Source organism: Anguilla anguilla, chromosome 1, assembly GCF_013347855.1.
Source record: "Anguilla anguilla isolate fAngAng1 chromosome 1, fAngAng1.pri, whole genome shotgun sequence".
Taxonomy (NCBI): Eukaryota; Metazoa; Chordata; class Actinopteri; order Anguilliformes; family Anguillidae; genus Anguilla; species Anguilla anguilla.
This window is the reverse complement of record NC_049201.1, coordinates 43,060,164-43,078,575: the sequence shown is the minus strand read 5'-3', so window position 1 is coordinate 43,078,575 and position 18,412 is coordinate 43,060,164. Positions and strand designations below refer to the sequence as shown.

The 18,412-nt window shown below is 42.1% G+C and overlaps 15 non-coding genes across 15 annotated transcripts; 7 read left to right on the top strand and 8 right to left on the bottom strand.

Annotated features, from left to right (window-relative positions):
- Window positions 1-6,810: 6,810 nt before the first annotated feature.
- Window positions 6,811-6,882, bottom strand: trnag-ucc. Its single transcript has one exon. It is a non-coding gene; the product is annotated as a tRNA-Gly (tRNA).
- A 1,111-nt stretch (window positions 6,883-7,993) lies between these two features.
- trnag-ucc lies at window positions 7,994-8,065 on the bottom strand. The gene has a single exon. It is a non-coding gene; the product is annotated as a tRNA-Gly (tRNA).
- A 110-nt stretch (window positions 8,066-8,175) lies between these two features.
- On the top strand, window positions 8,176-8,247 carry trnap-ugg. The gene has a single exon. It is a non-coding gene; the product is annotated as a tRNA-Pro (tRNA).
- A 2,137-nt stretch (window positions 8,248-10,384) lies between these two features.
- Window positions 10,385-10,456, bottom strand: trnag-ucc. Its single transcript has one exon. It is a non-coding gene; the product is annotated as a tRNA-Gly (tRNA).
- A 93-nt stretch (window positions 10,457-10,549) lies between these two features.
- trnap-agg lies at window positions 10,550-10,621 on the top strand. The gene has a single exon. It is a non-coding gene; the product is annotated as a tRNA-Pro (tRNA).
- Window positions 10,622-11,577: 956 nt separating this feature from the next.
- Window positions 11,578-11,649, bottom strand: trnag-ucc. The gene has a single exon. It is a non-coding gene; the product is annotated as a tRNA-Gly (tRNA).
- A 110-nt stretch (window positions 11,650-11,759) lies between these two features.
- On the top strand, window positions 11,760-11,831 carry trnap-ugg. Its single transcript has one exon. It is a non-coding gene; the product is annotated as a tRNA-Pro (tRNA).
- Window positions 11,832-13,131: 1,300 nt separating this feature from the next.
- trnag-ucc lies at window positions 13,132-13,203 on the bottom strand. The gene has a single exon. It is a non-coding gene; the product is annotated as a tRNA-Gly (tRNA).
- Window positions 13,204-13,296: 93 nt separating this feature from the next.
- On the top strand, window positions 13,297-13,368 carry trnap-agg. Its single transcript has one exon. It is a non-coding gene; the product is annotated as a tRNA-Pro (tRNA).
- A 956-nt stretch (window positions 13,369-14,324) lies between these two features.
- Window positions 14,325-14,396, bottom strand: trnag-ucc. Its single transcript has one exon. It is a non-coding gene; the product is annotated as a tRNA-Gly (tRNA).
- A 110-nt stretch (window positions 14,397-14,506) lies between these two features.
- On the top strand, window positions 14,507-14,578 carry trnap-ugg. The gene has a single exon. It is a non-coding gene; the product is annotated as a tRNA-Pro (tRNA).
- Window positions 14,579-15,877: 1,299 nt separating this feature from the next.
- trnag-ucc lies at window positions 15,878-15,949 on the bottom strand. Its single transcript has one exon. It is a non-coding gene; the product is annotated as a tRNA-Gly (tRNA).
- Window positions 15,950-16,042: 93 nt separating this feature from the next.
- On the top strand, window positions 16,043-16,114 carry trnap-agg. Its single transcript has one exon. It is a non-coding gene; the product is annotated as a tRNA-Pro (tRNA).
- A 955-nt stretch (window positions 16,115-17,069) lies between these two features.
- On the bottom strand, window positions 17,070-17,141 carry trnag-ucc. Its single transcript has one exon. It is a non-coding gene; the product is annotated as a tRNA-Gly (tRNA).
- Window positions 17,142-17,251: 110 nt separating this feature from the next.
- Window positions 17,252-17,323, top strand: trnap-ugg. The gene has a single exon. It is a non-coding gene; the product is annotated as a tRNA-Pro (tRNA).
- Window positions 17,324-18,412: the final 1,089 nt, after the last annotated feature.

Genomic DNA, 18,412 nt, shown 5'->3' with positions numbered 1-18,412 from the left:
GGTGTGTGTACTCTGTGATAGATTGGTGGCCTGTCCAGGGTGTTTTCCTGCTTCTTGCCCAATACATACTGGGATAGGCTCCAGTCCCCCCCACGACCCTGCCCAGGATAAGTGGGTATAGATAATGGATGGATGGATGGATGGATAATAAATCAACATCTAAAAATAAATAAAAAATTCAGGACAATACAGTTACAGGTAGCCAATAAATAATTTGATTAACTCCACAACAGCAAAGGGCACCAATTTGACAGAATGCATTTTTCAAATTTTAATTGATATGAATTTTAATATTTCCACTCTGGCTGGGAATCTTGTTAAAGTTTTCCTCGTGATATGCTCTGCGTGATAATGACCTTTAGTTTGTGTTTATAACACCGATTTATATTGGATCTGTTCATTAATTGCTCATTAAATGCAAAATAAACTGCTGATGTAGTTATTACTCTTCACACATTCATCTTTTATATTTTTATAGAACAATACATTTTAAGGAAGCAATTACATTTCAAAAAGAAATGTTTGCCATCACACAATCTTATTCAGGCACCGTTGTTGTTAAAGTTTGAGAGCAAATTTATCATTACACCTCAGACCTGCAATTAAAGAAATCTGCAGATCTTAATTAGCAACTGCAGCTGTTGAAAGCCCCATCCATCCCTGACAGGACTATCAGCTCCGTCACTGAGTCCCGTCACTCTGCATGGCCTTTTGAAAGAACTCTATAAGTGTGACCCATGTTGGAGCTGTAGTCCGCCCTGGTCCTTGCCTTCACTGATGCCCATTCCTCACCTTGGTAGAGCATCGACGGGTGGAAACCACTTTCTTTCTGACACCTCAAATAGAGCTTATCTACTACTACCCAGCGACTTGTAAAACTTCACAGAGCTTATGAAAAGGATGGAAGGGTGGGAAGTGTGATTTTTTCTGACAAAAATTTTAAAAAAATGCCACCAAGAAAGAAAAAAAATTCCTGGCTTATGGAATTAAGTATTGAGCATCTGGCAGCTGAGAATACCCATGTAATGTCTGTGTGCAGCACATAGATGCCTTTGTGCCTGGGCTGAATCTGATCTTTGTGTGCACTGAGCTCCCGCTCAGAAATCAAACTACCAGGTCCTGACGACAGGTCACATATGAAGTAACCCTGGGCTGCACGGTCTGCCTCAGTCGGGTGATACAACCAGAACACTGGCAAATCCTGGATTAGATAAATGCTTTAATATTTTTTTTTTAAATCAATAAAGGTACGGAGTAAATGTTCTATCAGTTGGTCAATACGTGCTGACCACAGAAACACATGCATCTCGATATCTGTTTGAAAAGAAATTGTTTATATCAGCAGCTGTCTTGTAAGCTGCAGTGTAGTTACAGAAAGTCCAGACAAATTGTAGTAAACACGATGCACAGTTGTATGTGTGTTACATTTTGACTAACTAATATGAATAGCATAAAGCATTTCTCTTGTGCTATCATAGGAATACCAATTAAATTATATTTCCTTTCCTTTTTTTCTCTTTTGTGTTTTGTATAATACATTCTTTTTGCAATTAGATATAATTCATTCACTGAAGTGTTTGATTTACAATTAGCAACATAAGTCAATGATATGTGGGCATGTGAAATCATTCAGCCATAATTGCCTGTCTTTACTTTTCCTTAGAGAGCAAAATATCAAGCTCTCCAAGGCCTAATAAATATGGCTTGCCATGCTGCTGATTAAGAGATGTTCATTTTTCACAAACAATATTACCATTTTTCTTCAGCAGCAGACATTTGGCATTAGATTAAACCCTAACCTGAGGTAGCCCCCCAGCTAACGGTAAAGCTTGAAGGGCAAATGCTCTCCTTAATTTATCAAGTTTGCCTCGTGGTGCTCTCTGGACAGTAATGACCTTAAGTTTCCATTCTAAAGATGGCTTTTACCGTCACAGAGTAACAACATCTGATTGGTTATAATGAATCACTAGAGGTAAAGGCCATCTTCTTGTCTGATTTAAGGATTTTGATCTTTTGTACACAAGCTTGCACAAAGAGAAAAAAAAGGTATTTTGCAATGGATTCCTTTTTTGATGTCTCCTCCACTACATGTGTGCTGTAAATGTCAGAAATTAAATCAGATGGCTGAATGGACGGGTGCTTTCTGAGTTGAAATTGGACTTGGATCTGTCGTGCTACTGTCGGACGAAAGAACCTGACTGCCTGTGTGACATGACATCACATTGCAGTCATAATCTTCCATGCTTGTAATCAGTTGCATGTTTGAGTATAGGTACAGAAAATTGGCAGATATGCCATCCCACCAAGTTACGGCTTGGTGGGGCAGCATGCCCCATACCTATACAGCATGGAGTGTTTGCCAATTTTCCAAATTTTCTACAGAAATAACAAATCACAATGTCCATAGACTCTCAGTGCTTAACAATATTAACTTCCTTCTTCTTCTGACCTCATGTAAACAGACATAATTCACAAATAACTTCACATGTCCTCACAATAAAACCCCAAACAGGTGATTTTATGTTTGTTCCTATCATTTCTCATACCCAACATAATATTGTTCCATGACTCAGACTTCAAGGCAGGCCACAAAACCTTGGATTGAACCATTAATGTCATTACTCTTCTACTAAAACATTAAAACAGCTGCATGTCTAGCTAGCTTGCTAACTCAGCTCAGTTCAGTTAAAATGAAAAATCAAACTAACATTATTTCGGGGGACAATATTTATGACAATGTTATCATTTTCTTTGTCATCATGAAATTCACCCACCTAGGCTATTGTTGTAAGTTACCCAAACCCCAACTAACTGCTTTAACTAGGCTAACGTTACTGTAGCTACCTTGCAAATGGCACAATTAATGTTAGCCAAGTCTATGGATCATCTACCAGCATACAATCAATTAGGTCCGTCTTGTATACAATAAAACCCGTGAAAAATACTTACCACATCCATTAAAAAAATATGACAACACTTTAATTTATCTGTAATTCATTTCCATGGTAAAGGAAAAATGGCTGAATCCATGCCTATGTGTTTTGTTGAGCTAGAATGGATGTGTGTTTGCATGTATGTATGTGTCCACATTTCATTATCTTATGGTTCATACATGTATATGCATTCTTATTATTATCAATTACTCATCAAAAACAAATAATATCTTAACAAAAACACATTTCAATGTACAAATATGCCAAGTTACTCAAACATTCAAAGCACTGTCTACAGGCCATTAAAACTTGCAAAATCTCGGCCTGCCATTACAATTTTTCATATCAAAATGATGCCAAGTTACAAAAAACTATATTGAATGAGCAATATAAAATGAAAAAAAAAGCACAAAGTGAAGTTACATTAAATAATTTAGGAAACACTGGGTAGCATTGCTTTGGAATAGAGCTGGTTTAATTTGTGAGCCAAGATAGCCAAGATACTGTCTGTTGCAAATTGGCATCATTTTGATATGAATACTTTTAATGGTGGCCCTAGATTTATTAGGATTTAATGACTTATAGAAAGTGCTTTGTATGTGTGAGTAACTTGGCAGTTTTGTGCTTTGAAAACATGTTTTTGTTTAGATAATACATTGAAGGCCATGCAAAACATGCAGCGATTAATTCTTATGTTCTCCATACAGTATCTGCCTTTTTAAATAACTGGCTTGAAGCTGACAATCAGGGTTTTCAAAACCCTGGCATGAAACATTTGCAGAATCTATGTTAGCTGTTTATGCTGTTAAGTATGCTGCATCCCTTCTGATGCTGTTTTCTACCTCGGATGTGGGATCCATGGTTTCCTTCTGTCATGGTTTACCAGTTAATTAATATTTAATAACAATTTGAGAATCAAAACTTTAAACTAGATATTTTCATCAGTAGATCTGATATAAAAGAGTAAAGAAACAACAATTTGTAATCACAACATCTATGTTTGCATTTTAACCCACCCACAACACATCTTAACTCAAACACCAGTGCACTGTGCTGTTTTGGTGCTTTTTTGGTGGTGTTATGAATGCATACGTGTGAATGTATGACTACTTGAAATGCAAGCTGTACTCAGTTAAGCACGCCAAAGTATAGGCCCTTGAATGGAGTGGTCATTCAATGCACTTGAATGTATGAGGGAAAAGGAGGAGACTGGCTTTACAGACATCAAATCATGTGAAACACACATTTCTCAAATGTGTGCATGTATGTATGTATGTGTACAAGCAGTATGCATGCATGTATGTATTGCGGCATCCACAATCCTGTCTTTCCAATCCTTTAATTCTCTCTGTCCCCTTGTCATCAGACCTACAAGGCTGTCCTCTCCCAGCACATCCTTATCATCCTGGTCTTAGAGAGCCACTGGTTTTTGTTTTCTAAATAAATTCTGCACACAGTTCAGACCAAAGTATTCAGGTGAAGCGTGTTAACCATATAATCAACTGCTCTAATTGATTAATTTTCAATGGATATGGCCCTGCTCGCCGTCAACGAGGGGCTCTATTCTGCAAGGGTGTTTTCTCCGACCACCACTCATGGGTGTCATCGACCATAGGCATATGCCCACATCCCACATTCTTGGGGGGGGGGAGTGTCTGAATCCCATTTCACTGTGAACATTGTATCCCCCCCAGAACTACAGAAATATTAAAGGTGAACTCTAATTACTTTGACAGTTACAGTTCTAGTTACTTGGCAATGGACTGTAACTCTCAACCAAACCAAAACATATTGGGAACTTCATAGCCAAGCGGATACTTACTTTAAAAATTTTATAAAGTGATCATATGCATTACATTACATTACAGGCATTTGGCAGACGTTCTTATCCAGAGCGACGTACAACAAAGTGTATAACCATAACCAGGAACAAGTGTGTCGAAAAGCCTAGAGAGAAGTACCATTCCAAGTGCAGGGAACAACTGCATAGTTCAACTTGGACCCTGAAGGATAAACTGATTAATACTAACACAAACGAGAACAGCAACAATGCAGTCTACGCAAAAATTCAAGCAGTAGATAAGACCAGTGCATTAACTAAGTCACCTACAAACAGCTACCTAGTTACAACCCTAAGCTTAAAGTTAATTTAGAGATTACAGGGAGGTAGGGAGGGATGGGGAGAGATGTAGCCTGAAGAGGTGAGTCTTCATGTGTCGAGAATATTACAAACAGCAAGTAGCTGGCTAATTAACTGGCTACCACATGTTGTGTGTATGATATTAAATTATAAGTAGTCTAAAGCCACAGTATCTATACCAAGGAATCAGGAAAGTGTAAATTTCATTCAATAGGCATATCAGTGTGTTCATCAGATCTCCTGAGCATGCAAGATTAAACGCTATTGAGGAAGGTTTAAATTGCAAATGTTTTCACATTGGTTATATATTTATATAATCAGAAGAAAACATATGTTTTCATAGCATTTAACAACTAACATGTACACTACCTAATTGAAAATGCCAAATTTAAATCATTTAAATAGATTATGTTCAAATATAAGATTTGGGATTCGCCCTTGGCGACCTCCGTCCGTCGTGTGCCCTTTGCAGGGGGTCCAGCATTATGGCGCCTGGTTTGGGCTCACATCTGAAAAACCTGATGGCATGCTTGCAGTGCCAGATTTCTGCTTTGAAAGCGATTAGTTTCTGATCACGTGATGCAGTGTATGTTACATGATTCTCGGCTATTTGGTCAAAATGGCAGCGGATGCATTCGAAACCCTCGCTTCCCAGGAGAGTGGCGAGTCAATTCATCACCTTGGACCCCTCGGCCACGCTGCCTCGCATCGATGAAACTACCTGTGAGAAATGCTTTGGTTTCTCACACTTATAACGCTTTTAAGTTTTTCTTAAGACTTTTGTGGGCACACGAAGTACAGTTTACACTGTGTGATGAAGGCCTATAGCTAAAAAGCATAGCCGTTGTATAATTCAATTTTAAAACAGTTTTTTGCATTCACGACGACTAATGTCAACCCTTTGGTCTGAATGCAAATGTACTGAGTGCACTGAGCAACGTTAGCAGGTCATCTCCCCTAGCATTCGGTACCATTCACACCCTCTACTTTTATTGTTCCATTTACTTGTGCAAATACGCTACCAACAGAAACCAGTTTCTAGCAGGATTACATTTCCTCACGTTATTCAGTTAAAAGCATTGTCTAATCAAATAGGCATCCACAGGTTTAAAAAAAATCATTAGGATATTTTCAATGAAATTTCTACCCCATTCATGGATAGAGACGTGTGATTCTGTAGTGAACTAGTTATAGGCACTCTTTAGCCCTTTTGGGACATTATTGCATACATACAGCAATGTGGCATGATCTCTCTTCCCTTCACAAAAAAGCCTCTTCTTACAGCTGTAAAGTTAACACACCAATGTTCCATTTGCTTCTGATGTCATAATAAAAACACTGAAAAAATCATTTGATTAACTGATTGTAAATTTGACTGCCTTTACAATGCATTTCAGCCCTGGCATAGTATTTCACAGGTGATTGGAGAGGATTCCCTTTGAACATTGCTGTCTATGCATCCATGATGTCAAATTTCAGTCATTTCTTAAATAGTAAAGTCATGGAAGGTGAAACACTGTGCTTTCATGTTGTAAGTTTACAGGCATGCTTTCCGTTCCTTGATGTATGTTATTTTTCACTACGATAGCCAGAAAAGGCTGTACTGCTATCGTCCAACAGAAATCCGTGGCGCTCAGCTCACATGGATTTTGAAATTGGATTCGTGTTGCTTTCGCACCCGACCGGGTCGTTTACGAAAACTTCACGACTGCCAGGAAGCGGATAGCTCCACTAAACTGCATTGGCCGGGAATCGAACCCGGTTCAACTGCTTGGAAGGCAGCTATGCTCACCACTATACCACCAATGCTCCCTACGGAGGAATGTGTTACCGCTGCTGTCGCAAAAGATTTGGGATTTTGGCGTGTTTTGCTTTCGGACATTTCGGAGGACCATGGCATGGTCTAGGGGTATGATTCTCGCTTAGGGTACGAGAGGTCCCGGGTTCAAATCCCGGACGAGCCCTTGGCGACGTGCGTCCGTCCTGTACCCTTTGCCAGGGATCCAGCATTATGGCGCCTGGTTTGGGCCCAACTCTGAAAAACGTGATGGCGTGCTCGGAGTGCCAGATTTCTGCTTTGCCAGCGATTACTTTCTGATCACGTGATGCAGTATATGTTACATGATTCTCGGCTATTTGGTCAAAATGGCAGCGCTGAGCGCACTGAGCAACATTAACAGGTCATCTCCCCTAGCATTCGGTACCATTCACACCCTTTACTTTTATTGTTCCATTTACTTGTGCAAATGCGCTACCAAAAGAAACCAGTTTCTAGCAGGATTACACTTCCTCACCTTATTCAATTAAAAGTACTGTCTAATCAAATGGGCATTCACAGGTTAAAAAAAATCATTCGGATATTTTCAATGAAATTCTCACCCCATTCGTGTATAGAGACATTTGGTTCTGTGGTGAACTAATTTCAGGCACTCTTTAGCCCTCGTGGGACATTATTGCATACACACTGCAATGTGGCATGATCTCTCTTCCCTTCACAAAAAAAAAGCCTCTTATTAAGGCTGTAAAGTTAACACAGCAATGTCCCATTTGCTTATGATGACATAATAAAAACACTGAAAAAATTATTTAATTGATTGTATATTTAACTGCCTTTACAATGCATTTCAGCACTGGAATAGTGTTTCACAGGTTATTGGAGAGGATTCCCTTTGAACATTGCTGTCTACGCATCCATGATGGAAAGTTCCAGTAATTTCTGAAACACGGTGCTTCCATGTTGTAAGTTTACATGCATTCCGTTTCCTGATGCAAATTATTGGCCAGTACTGTTATCGTAGAACGGAAATCCGCTGCACTCTGCTCTCACGGATTTTGAAATCGGATTTGTGTTGCTTTCACACCCCCACTGGCCATTTTTGAAAATGAGGCATCTGCCAGGAAACTTAACGCTTCCGCAAACTGCATTGGACGGGAATCGACCCCGGGTCAACTGCTTGGAAGGCAGCTATGCTCACCACTATACCACCAATGCTCCCTACGGAGGAATGTGTTACCGCTGCTGTCACAAAAGATTTGGGATTTTGGCGTGTTTTTCTTTCGGACATTTCGGAGGACGACGGCAATCGCTAGTAGTCCATGGGTGGCTCGTTGGTCTAGGGGTATGATTCTCGCTTTGGGTGCGAGAGGTCCCGGGTTCAAATCCCGGACGAGCCCTTGGCGACCTCCGTCCGTCGTGTGCCCTTTGCAGGGGGTCCAGCATTATGGCGCCTGGTTTGGGCTCACATCTGAAAAACCTGATGGCATGCTTGCAGTGCCAGATTTCTGCTTTGAAAGCGATTAGTTTCTGATCACGTGATGCAGTGTATGTTACATGATTCTCGGCTATTTGGTCAAAATGGCAGCGGATGCATTCGAAACCCTCGCTTCCCAGGAGAGTGGCGAGTCAATTCATCACCTTGGACCCCTCGGCCACGCTGCCTCGCATCGATGAAACTACCTGTGAGAAATGCTTTGGTTTCTCACACTTATAACGCTTTTAAGTTTTTCTTAAGACTTTTGTGGGCACACGAAGTACAGTTTACACTGTGTGATGAAGGCCTATAGCTAAAAAGCATAGCCGTTGTATAATTCAATTTTAAAACAGTTTTTTGCATTCACGACGACTAATGTCAACCCTTTGGTCTGAATGCAAATGTACTGAGTGCACTGAGCAACGTTAGCAGGTCATCTCCCCTAGCATTCGGTACCATTCACACCCTCTACTTTTATTGTTCCATTTACTTGTGCAAATACGCTACCAACAGAAACCAGTTTCTAGCAGGATTACATTTCCTCACGTTATTCAGTTAAAAGCATTGTCTAATCAAATAGGCATCCACAGGTTTAAAAAAAATCATTAGGATATTTTCAATGAAATTTCTACCCCATTCATGGATAGAGACGTGTGATTCTGTAGTGAACTAGTTATAGGCACTCTTTAGCCCTTTTGGGACATTATTGCATACGTACAGCAATGTGGCATGATCTCTCTTCCCTTCACAAAAAAGCCTCTTCTTACAGCTGTAAAGTTAACACACCAATGTTCCATTTGCTTCTGATGTCATAATAAAAACACTGAAAAAATCATTTGATTAACTGATTGTAAATTTGACTGCCTTTACAATGCATTTCAGCCCTGGCATAGTATTTCACAGGTGATTGCATTACATTACATTACATTCATTTGGCAGACGCTTTTATCCAAAGCGACGTACAAGAAGTGCATTTTCATGATCGTAGACAACTGCTGAACACGGGTTCAGTAAGGTACAATTACTTATTTTGTACAGCTATTTCTAGCTCAGAACAATGAACACTATCCTGGTCTAACATCTACAAAGCCAAACTAGGCAGAAGATTAAGCTAGAGTATTAGGACAAATACAATTTACCAAGAAGTGCAGGGATGGGGCAACATGTAACAAGTGACAAGGAAAAGGGTTTTTTATTTTTTTTTTATTTTTTTTTTTATTAATATATATATATGTATATATACACAGCATGGTGGTGGTTATTCTAGGTATAGTCTGAAGAGATGAGTCTTCAGGCCACGGCGGAAGATGGATAGTGAGGGGGAGGTTCGGAGAGGGACGGGGAGTTCGTTCCACCACTGGGGAGCTAGGGTGGAGAAGCTCTGTGATCCCTTTGGGCGGGTGGGAGGGGTTACAAGACGCCCTGCTGCTGCAGAGCGGAGTGGTCGAGCAGGCACATAGAATTGAGTCATGTCCTGCAAGTAGATGGGGGCTGTCCTGTTGGCGGCAGTGTAGGCAAGGGTCAGGGCTTTGAATCGGATCCTGGCAGCGACCGGTAGCCAGTGAAGTGATCGCAGCAGAGGAGTGACGTGGGAGAATTTGGGGAGGTTGTAGATGAGCCGGGCAGCGGCATTCTGAATCATCTGTAGTGGCTGTATGGCACAAGCTGGCAGGTTTGCAAGGAGAGAGTTGCAGAAATCAAGGCGAGAGGTCACCGTAGCCTGGACGAGCAGCTGGGTGGAGTGATTGGAGAGGATTCCCTTTGAACATTGCTGTCTATGCATCCATGATGTCAAATTTCAGTCATTTCTTAAATAGTAAAGTCATGGAAGGTGAAACACTGTGCTTTCATGTTGTAAGTTTACAGGCATGCTTTCCGTTCCTTGATGTATGTTATTTTTCACTACGATAGCCAGAAAAGGCTGTACTGCTATCGTCCAACAGAAATCCGTGGCGCTCAGCTCACATGGATTTTGAAATTGGATTCGTGTTGCTTTCGCACCCGACCGGGTCGTTTACGAAAACTTCACGACTGCCAGGAAGCGGATAGCTCCACTAAACTGCATTGGCCGGGAATCGAACCCGGGTCAACTGCTTGGAAGGCAGCTATGCTCACCACTATACCACCAATGCTCCCTACGGAGGAATGTGTTACCGCTGCTGTCGCAAAAGATTTGGGATTTTGGCGTGTTTTGCTTTCGGACATTTCGGAGGACCATGGCATGTGGCTCGTTGGTCTAGGGGTATGATTCTCGCTTAGGGTGCGAGAGGTCCCGGGTTCAAATCCCGGACGAGCCCTTGGCGACGTGCGTCCGTCCTGTACCCTTTGCCAGGGATCCAGCATTATGGCGCCTGGTTTGGGCCCAACTCTGAAAAACGTGATGGCGTGCTCGGAGTGCCAGATTTCTGCTTTGCCAGCGATTACTTTCTGATCACGTGATGCAGTATATGTTACATGATTCTCGGCTATTTGGTCAAAATGGCAGCGCTGAGCGCACTGAGCAACATTAACAGGTCATCTCCCCTAGCATTCGGTACCATTCACACCCTTTACTTTTATTGTTCCATTTACTTGTGCAAATGCGCTACCAAAAGAAACCAGTTTCTAGCAGGATTACACTTCCTCACCTTATTCAATTAAAAGTACTGTCTAATCAAATGGGCATTCACAGGTTAAAAAAAATCATTCGGATATTTTCAATGAAATTCTCACCCCATTCGTGTATAGAGACATTTGGTTCTGTGGTGAACTAATTTCAGGCACTCTTTAGCCCTCGTGGGACATTATTGCATACACACTGCAATGTGGCATGATCTCTCTTCCCTTCACAAAAAAAAAGCCTCTTCTTAAGGCTGTAAAGTTAACACAGCAATGTCCCATTTGCTTATGATGACATAATAAAAACACTGAAAAAATTATTTAATTGATTGTATATTTAACTGCCTTTACAATGCATTTCAGCACTGGAATAGTGTTTCACAGGTTATTGGAGAGGATTCCCTTTGAACATTGCTGTCTACGCATCCATGATGGAAAGTTCCAGTAATTTCTGAAACACGGTGCTTCCATGTTGTAAGTTTACATGCATTCCGTTTCCTGATGCAAATTATTGGCCAGTACTGTTATCGTAGAACGGAAATCCGCTGCACTCTGCTCTCACGGATTTTGAAATCGGATTTGTGTTGCTTTCACACCCCCACTGGCCATTTTTGAAAATGAGGCATCTGCCAGGAAACTTAACGCTTCCGCAAACTGCATTGGCCGGGAATCGAACCCGGGTCAACTGCTTGGAAGGCAGCTATGCTCACCACTATACCACCAATGCTCCCTACGGAGGAATGTGTTACCGCTGCTGTCACAAAAGATTTGGGATTTTGGCGTGTTTTTCTTTCGGACATTTCGGAGGACGACGGCAATCGCTAGTAGTCCATGGGTGGCTCGTTGGTCTAGGGGTATGATTCTCGCTTTGGGTGCGAGAGGTCCCGGGTTCAAATCCCGGACGAGCCCTTGGCGACCTCCGTCCGTCGTGTACCCTTTGCAGGGGGTCCAGCATTATGGCGCCTGGTTTGGGCTCACATCTGAAAAACCTGATGGCATGCTTGCAGTGCCAGATTTCTGCTTTGAAAGCGATTAGTTTCTGATCACGTGATGCAGTGTATGTTACATGATTCTCGGCTATTTGGTCAAAATGGCAGCGGATGCATTCGAAACCCTCGCTTCCCAGGAGAGTGGCGAGTCAATTCATCACCTTGGACCCCTCGGCCACGCTGCCTCGCATCGATGAAACTACCTGTGAGAAATGCTTTGGTTTCTCACACTTATAACGCTTTTAAGTTTTTCTTAAGACTTTTGTGGGCACACGAAGTACAGTTTACACTGTGTGATGAAGGCCTATAGCTAAAAAGCATAGCCGTTGTATAATTCAATTTTAAAACAGTTTTTTGCATTCACGACGACTAATGTCAACCCTTTGGTCTGAATGCAAATGTACTGAGTGCACTGAGCAACGTTAGCAGGTCATCTCCCCTAGCATTCGGTACCATTCACACCCTCTACTTTTATTGTTCCATTTACTTGTGCAAATACGCTACCAACAGAAACCAGTTTCTAGCAGGATTACATTTCCTCACGTTATTCAGTTAAAAGCATTGTCTAATCAAATAGGCATCCACAGGTTTAAAAAAAATCATTAGGATATTTTCAATGAAATTTCTACCCCATTCATGGATAGAGACGTGTGATTCTGTAGTGAACTAGTTATAGGCACTCTTTAGCCCTTTTGGGACATTATTGCATACAGTACAGCAATGTGGCATGATCTCTCTTCCCTTCACAAAAAAGCCTCTTCTTACAGCTGTAAAGTTAACACACCAATGTTCCATTTGCTTCTGATGTCATAATAAAAACACTGAAAAAATCATTTGATTAACTGATTGTAAATTTGACTGCCTTTACAATGCATTTCAGCCCTGGCATAGTATTTCACAGGTGATTGGAGAGGATTCCCTTTGAACATTGCTGTCTATGCATCCATGATGTCAAATTTCAGTCATTTCTTAAATAGTAAAGTCATGGAAGGTGAAACACTGTGCTTTCATGTTGTAAGTTTACAGGCATGCTTTCCGTTCCTTGATGTATGTTATTTTTCACTACGATAGCCAGAAAAGGCTGTACTGCTATCGTCCAACAGAAATCCGTGGCGCTCAGCTCACATGGATTTTGAAATTGGATTCGTGTTGCTTTCGCACCCGACCGGGTCGTTTACGAAAACTTCACGACTGCCAGGAAGCGGATAGCTCCACTAAACTGCATTGGCCGGGAATCGAACCCGGGTCAACTGCTTGGAAGGCAGCTATGCTCACCACTATACCACCAATGCTCCCAACGGAGGAATGTGTTACCGCTGCTGTCGCAAAAGATTTGGGATTTTGGCGTGTTTTGCTTTCGGACATTTCGGAGGACCATGGCATGTGGCTCGTTGGTCTAGGGGTATGATTCTCGCTTAGGGTGCGAGAGGTCCCGGGTTCAAATCCCGGACGAGCCCTTGGCGACGTGCGTCCGTCCTGTACCCTTTGCCAGGGATCCAGCATTATGGCGCCTGGTTTGGGCCCAACTCTGAAAAACGTGATGGCGTGCTCGGAGTGCCAGATTTCTGCTTTGCCAGCGATTACTTTCTGATCACGTGATGCAGTATATGTTACATGATTCTCGGCTATTTGGTCAAAATGGCAGCGCTGAGCGCACTGAGCAACATTAACAGGTCATCTCCCCTAGCATTCGGTACCATTCACACCCTTTACTTTTATTGTTCCATTTACTTGTGCAAATGCGCTACCAAAAGAAACCAGTTTCTAGCAGGATTACACTTCCTCACCTTATTCAATTAAAAGTACTGTCTAATCAAATGGGCATTCACAGGTTAAAAAAAATCATTCGGATATTTTCAATGAAATTCTCACCCCATTCGTGTATAGAGACATTTGGTTCTGTGGTGAACTAATTTCAGGCACTCTTTAGCCCTCGTGGGACATTATTGCATACACACTGCAATGTGGCATGATCTCTCTTCCCTTCACAAAAAAAAAGCCTCTTCTTAAGGCTGTAAAGTTAACACAGCAATGTCCCATTTGCTTATGATGACATAATAAAAACACTGAAAAAATTATTTAATTGATTGTATATTTAACTGCCTTTACAATGCATTTCAGCACTGGAATAGTGTTTCACAGGTTATTGGAGAGGATTCCCTTTGAACATTGCTGTCTACGCATCCATGATGGAAAGTTCCAGTAATTTCTGAAACACGGTGCTTCCATGTTGTAAGTTTACATGCATTCCGTTTCCTGATGCAAATTATTGGCCAGTACTGTTATCGTAGAACGGAAATCCGCTGCACTCTGCTCTCACGGATTTTGAAATCGGATTTGTGTTGCTTTCACACCCCCACTGGCCATTTTTGAAAATGAGGCATCTGCCAGGAAACTTAACGCTTCCGCAAACTGCATTGGCCGGGAATCGAACCCGGGTCAACTGCTTGGAAGGCAGCTATGCTCACCACTATACCACCAATGCTCCCTACGGAGGAATGTGTTACCGCTGCTGTCACAAAAGATTTGGGATTTTGGCGTGTTTTTCTTTCGGACATTTCGGAGGACGACGGCAATCGCTAGTAGTCCATGGGTGGCTCGTTGGTCTAGGGGTATGATTCTCGCTTTGGGTGCGAGAGGTCCCGGGTTCAAATCCCGGACGAGCCCTTGGCGACCTCCGTCCGTCGTGTACCCTTTGCAGGGGGTCCAGCATTATGGCGCCTGGTTTGGGCTCACATCTGAAAAACCTGATGGCATGCTTGCAGTGCCAGATTTCTGCTTTGAAAGCGATTAGTTTCTGATCACGTGATGCAGTGTATGTTACATGATTCTCGGCTATTTGGTCAAAATGGCAGCGGATGCATTCGAAACCCTCGCTTCCCAGGAGAGTGGCGAGTCAATTCATCACCTTGGACCCCTCGGCCACGCTGCCTCGCATCGATGAAACTACCTGTGAGAAATGCTTTGGTTTCTCACACTTATAACGCTTTTAAGTTTTTCTTAAGACTTTTGTGGGCACACGAAGTACAGTTTACACTGTGTGATGAAGGCCTATAGCTAAAAAGCATAGCCGTTGTATAATTCAATTTTAAAACAGTTTTTTGCATTCACGACGACTAATGTCAACCCTTTGGTCTGAATGCAAATGTACTGAGTGCACTGAGCAACGTTAGCAGGTCATCTCCCCTAGCATTCGGTACCATTCACACCCTCTACTTTTATTGTTCCATTTACTTGTGCAAATACGCTACCAACAGAAACCAGTTTCTAGCAGGATTACATTTCCTCACGTTATTCAGTTAAAAGCATTGTCTAATCAAATAGGCATCCACAGGTTTAAAAAAAATCATTAGGATATTTTCAATGAAATTTCTACCCCATTCATGGATAGAGACGTGTGATTCTGTAGTGAACTAGTTATAGGCACTCTTTAGCCCTTTTGGGACATTATTGCATACATACAGCAATGTGGCATGATCTCTCTTCCCTTCACAAAAAAGCCTCTTCTTACAGCTGTAAAGTTAACACACCAATGTTCCATTTGCTTCTGATGTCATAATAAAAACACTGAAAAAATCATTTGATGAACTGATTGTAAATTTGACTGCCTTTACAATGCATTTCAGCCCTGGCATAGTATTTCACAGGTGATTGGAGAGGATTCCCTTTGAACATTGCTGTCTATGCATCCATGATGTCAAATTTCAGTCATTTCTTAAATAGTAAAGTCATGGAAGGTGAAACACTGTGCTTTCATGTTGTAAGTTTACAGGCATGCTTTCCGTTCCTTGATGTATGTTATTTTTCACTACGATAGCCAGAAAAGGCTGTACTGCTATCGTCCAACAGAAATCCGTGGCGCTCAGCTCACATGGATTTTGAAATTGGATTCGTGTTGCTTTCGCACCCGACCGGGTCGTTTACGAAAACTTCACGACTGCCAGGAAGCGGATAGCTCCACTAAACTGCATTGGCCGGGAATCGAACCCGGGTCAACTGCTTGGAAGGCAGCTATGCTCACCACTATACCACCAATGCTCCCTACGGAGGAATGTGTTACCGCTGCTGTCGCAAAAGATTTGGGATTTTGGCGTGTTTTGCTTTCGGACATTTCGGAGGACCATGGCATGTGGCTCGTTGGTCTAGGGGTATGATTCTCGCTTAGGGTGCGAGAGGTCCCGGGTTCAAATCCCGGACGAGCCCTTGGCGACGTGCGTCCGTCCTGTACCCTTTGCCAGGGATCCAGCATTATGGCGCCTGGTTTGGGCCCAACTCTGAAAAACGTGATGGCGTGCTCGGAGTGCCAGATTTCTGCTTTGCCAGCGATTACTTTCTGATCACGTGATGCAGTATATGTTACATGATTCTCGGCTATTTGGTCAAAATGGCAGCGCTGAGCGCACTGAGCAACATTAACAGGTCATCTCCCCTAGCATTCGGTACCATTCACACCTTTACTTTTATTGTTCCATTTACTTGTGCAAATGCGCTACCAAAAGAAACCAGTTTCTAGCAGGATTACACTTCCTCACCTTATTCAATTAAAAGTACTGTCTAATCAAATGGGCATTCACAGGTTAAAAAAAATCATTCGGATATTTTCAATGAAATTCTCACCCCATTCGTGTATAGAGACATTTGGTTCTGTGGTGAACTAATTTCAGGCACTCTTTAGCCCTCGTGGGACATTATTGCATACACACTGCAATGTGGCATGATCTCTCTTCCCTTCACAAAAAAAAAGCCTCTTCTTAAGGCTGTAAAGTTAACACAGCAATGTCCCATTTGCTTATGATGACATAATAAAAACACTGAAAAAATTATTTAATTGATTGTATATTTAACTGCCTTTACAATGCATTTCAGCACTGGAATAGTGTTTCACAGGTTATTGGAGAGGATTCCCTTTGAACATTGCTGTCTACGCATCCATGATGGAAAGTTCCAGTAATTTCTGAAACACGGTGCTTCCATGTTGTAAGTTTACATGCATTCCGTTTCCTGATGCAAATTATTGGCCAGTACTGTTATCGTAGAACGGAAATCCGCTGCACTCTGCTCTCACGGATTTTGAAATCGGATTTGTGTTGCTTTCACACCCCCACTGGCCATTTTTGAAAATGAGGCATCTGCCAGGAAACTTAACGCTTCCGCAAACTGCATTGGCCGGGAATCGAACCCGGGTCAACTGCTTGGAAGGCAGCTATGCTCACCACTATACCACCAATGCTCCCTACGGAGGAATGTGTTACCGCTGCTGTCACAAAAGATTTGGGATTTTGGCGTGTTTTTCTTTCGGACATTTCGGAGGACGACGGCAATCGCTAGTAGTCCATGGGTGGCTCGTTGGTCTAGGGGTATGATTCTCGCTTTGGGTGCGAGAGGTCCCGGGTTCAAATCCCGGACGAGCCCTTGGCGACCTCCGTCCGTCGTGTGCCCTTTGCAGGGGGTCCAGCATTATGGCGCCTGGTTTGGGCTCACATCTGAAAAACCTGATGGCATGCTTGCAGTGCCAGATTTCTGCTTTGAAAGCGATTAGTTTCTGATCACGTGATGCAGTGTATGTTACATGATTCTCGGCTATTTGGTCAAAATGGCAGCGGATGCATTCGAAACCCTCGCTTCCCAGGAGAGTGGCGAGTCAATTCATCACCTTGGACCCCTCGGCCACGCTGCCTCGCATCGATGAAACTACCTGTGAGAAATGCTTTGGTTTCTCACACTTATAACGCTTTTAAGTTTTTCTTAAGACTTTTGTGGGCACACGAAGTACAGTTTACACTGTGTGATGAAGGCCTATAGCTAAAAAGCATAGCCGTTGTATAATTCAATTTTAAAACAGTTTTTTGCATTCACGACGACTAATGTCAACCCTTTGGTCTGAATGCAAATGTACTGAGTGCACTGAGCAACGTTAGCAGGTCATCTCCCCTAGCATTCGGTACCATTCACACCCTCTACTTTTATTGTTCCATTTACTTGTGCAAATACGCTACCAACAGAAACCAGTTTCTAGCAGGATTACATTTCCTCACGTTATTCAGTTAAAAGCATTGTCTAATCAAATAGGCATCCACAGGTTTAAAAAAAATCATTAGGATATTTTCAATGAAATTTCTACCCCATTCATGGATAGAGACGTGTGATTCTGTAGTGAACTAGTTATAGGCACTCTTTAGCCCTTTTGGGACATTATTGCATACATACAGCAATGTGGCATGATCTCTCTTCCCTTCACAAAAAAGCCTCTTCTTACAGCTGTAAAGTTAACACACCAATGTTCCATTTGCTTCTGATGTCATAATAAAAACACTGAAAAAATCATTTGATGAACTGATTGTAAATTTGACTGCCTTTACAATGCATTTCAGCCCTGGCATAGTATTTCACAGGTGATTGGAGAGGATTCCCTTTGAACATTGCTGTCTATGCATCCATGATGTCAAATTTCAGTCATTTCTTAAATAGTAAAGTCATGGAAGGTGAAACACTGTGCTTTCA